Genomic DNA, 3,284 nt, shown 5'->3' with positions numbered 1-3,284 from the left:
TTAGCACAGGTACAGTGCATTCGGAAAGTATTCAGACCCCTTGACTTTTTCTACATTTTGTTACGTTACAGCCTTAAACGGATTAAATAAATAAAAATGTCCTCATCAATATACACACAATACCCCATAATTACAAAGCAAAAAAGGTTTTTCAACATTTTTGAAAATGTATTGAAAATTAAAAACAGAAATACCTTATTTACGTAAGTACTCAGGCCCTTTGCTATGAGACTCGAAATTGAGCCCATTGATCATCCTTGAGATGTTAATACAACTTGATTGGAGTCCACCTGTGGTAAATTAAATTGATTGGACATGATGTGGAAAGGCACACACCTGTCTACAGTGTATATAAGGTCCAACAATTGACAGTGTATGTCAGAGCAAAAACCAAGCCATGAGATCGAAGGAATTGTCCGTAGAGCTCCGAGACAGGATTGTGTCAAGGCACAGATCTGGGAAAGGGTAACAAAACATTTCTGCAGCATTGAAGGTCCCCAAGAACACAGTGGCCTCCATAATTCTTAAATGGAAGAAGTTTGGAACCACCAAGACACTTCCTAGAGCTGGCCACCAGGRCAAACTGAGCAATCAGGGGAGAAGGGACTTGGTCAGGGTGGTGACCAAGAACCCGATGGTCACTCTGACAGAGCTCCAGAGTTCCTCTGTGGAGATGAAAGAACCTTCCAGAAGGACAACCATCTCTGCAGCACTCCCCCAATCAGGCCTTTATGGTAGAGTTGCCAGATGGAAGCAACTCCTCAGCAAAAGGCACATGAAAGCCTGCTTGGAGTTTGCCAAAAGGCACCTAAAGGACTGACTATGCGAAACAAGATTCTCTGGTCTGATGAAACCAAGATTAAACTCTTTGGCCTGAATGCCAAGCATCACATCTGGAGGAAACCTGGCACCATCCCTACGGTGAAGCATGGTGGTGGCAGCATCATGCTGTAGGGATGTTTTTCAGCGGCAGAGACTGAGAGACTAGTCAGTATAGAGGGAAAGATGACTGGAGCAAGGTATAGAGAGATCCTTGATGAAAACTTGCTCCAGAGTGCTCAGGACCTTAGACTGGGTTGAAGGTTCACCTTCCAACAGGACAACAACCCAAAGCACACAGCCAAGACAACGCAGGAGTGGCTTCGGGACAAGTCTCTGAATGTACTTGAGTGGCCCAGCCAGAGCCCGGACTTGAACCCGATCGAACATCTCTGGAGAGATCTGAAAATAGCTGTGCATTGACGCTCCCCATCCAACCTGACAGAGCTTGAGAGGATCTGCAGAGAAGAATGGGAGAAACTCCCCAAATACAGGTGTGCCCAGTCTGTAATGTCATACCCAAGAAGACTCAAGGCTGTAATCGTTGCCAAAGGTGATTCAACCGAGTACTGAGTAAAGGGTCTGAATATTTATGTAAATATGATATTTCTGTTTTTTTTTATTTTATAAATTTGCAAAAATGTATAAAACCTGTTTTTTCTTTGTAATTGAGGTATTGTGTGTAGATTGACGAAGGAACAAAAAACAACAATAATTTAATAAATTGTAGAAAAAGGCTGTAACATAACAAAATGTGGAAAAGTTTAAGGGGTCTGAATACTTTCCGGATGCAGTGTAGTCGCAGCTCTGTCTTCCATAAACAAGCCGCTGTAACATCCGGATGCAGTGTAGTCCACTCTGTCTTCCATAAACAAGCGCTGTAACATCCGGATGCAGTGTAGTCCACTCTGTCTTCCATAAACAAGCGCTGTAACATCCGGATGCAGTGTAGTCCACTCTGTCTTCCATAAACAAGCGCTGTAACATCCGGATGCAGTGTAGTCCACTCTGTCTTCCATAAACAAGCGCTTTAACATGGAGATATGGCCGTATGGGAACACTAACCCCATAAAGGTGTGTATCAATTTAACCTTGAGATTTAAAAAAAATTCTCCCTGATATGAAAGATAAGGTCGTTTTGCTACCAAAACCGTACGTCAAACGGTGTGTGTTAATGTTCAGACAGAGCGTCGCTGCTCAACAAAAGACGCCTTCGTCCAAAGACTCTTATGTGTGATGTAATGGAACTGAGAGTCATGATCAAGGGCTAAGGTCATACAGGCTGTTTATTGACCTAGGTAGTGGATGCGCTTATCATTCATGACCTAATAGTACTAATGTTGTAATAATATATTTGGTAATAGGGTTACAAAAAAGGACAAACATCATCAACCGCTTTGTTCAGATTAACTTTATTTCATATCGAGACACATTTCAGAGCAATTTATTTTCACACAACACCCCATCTCTCATTTCGTGTGTCCCAATGGTACCCTATATTCCCTGTATAGGGCACTACGTTTGACCAGTGCCCATATGGCTCTGGTCAAAAGTAGTGCACTGCGTATGGGATAGGGTGCCATTTGGAACGGAACCCTAGCCTTCAGGACTGATGATTGATGCAATTCATGTTTTGCTTTTGAAGTACATTTTATTTGGTGAAGCAAAAAACAATTTAGGGTGCATTTTTATGCTACAGTCYTTTTGCAACATCTTGTTTGTTTGACATTTGGGTTTTGGAAAGTCCTTCCAGTGTAGTTATTGTCAAAACTCAGTAATATCAATCACAATTACAGGCTTTCTTTGCAGCAGTATTCTCTATGATAACCAGAATGGTGTACTGCTCCTTGCAATAACAGACCAATTGTCTGACGGACAAACACAAAGCACACACACATAATGTAAAAACACACATACTCTGAGTATACAAAACATTATGAACACCTGCTCTTTCCATGACATAGAATGACCAGGTGAATCCATGTTAAAGCTATGATCCCTTATTAATGTCACTTGTTAAATTGACTTCAATCAGTGTAGATGAAGGTGAGGAGACAGGTTAAAGAACGATTGTTAAGCRTTGAGACATTTGAGACATGGATTGTGTATGTGTGCCATTGAGGGTGAATGGACAAGACAAATCATTTAAGTGCCTTTAAACAGGGTATGGTAGTAGGTGCCAGTCACACCGGTTTGTGTCAAGAACTGCAACGCTGCTGGGGTTTTCACGCTCAACAGTTTCCCGTGTGCATCAAGAATGTWCCACCACCCAAAGGACATCCAGCCAATTTGACACAACTGTGGGAAGCATTGGAGTCAACATGGGCCAGCATCCCTGTGGAACGCTTTCGACACCTTGTAGAGTCCATGCCCTGAATAATTGAGGCTGTACTGAGGGTAAAAGGGGGTGCAACTCAATATTAGGAAGGTGTTCCTAATGTTTTGTACACTTAGTGTACACGCAC

This window comes from Salvelinus sp. IW2-2015, linkage group LG15 (assembly GCF_002910315.2).
Source record: "Salvelinus sp. IW2-2015 linkage group LG15, ASM291031v2, whole genome shotgun sequence".
Lineage (NCBI taxonomy): Eukaryota > Metazoa > Chordata > Actinopteri > Salmoniformes > Salmonidae > Salvelinus > Salvelinus sp. IW2-2015.
Note: the sequence above shows the minus strand (reverse complement) of the source record.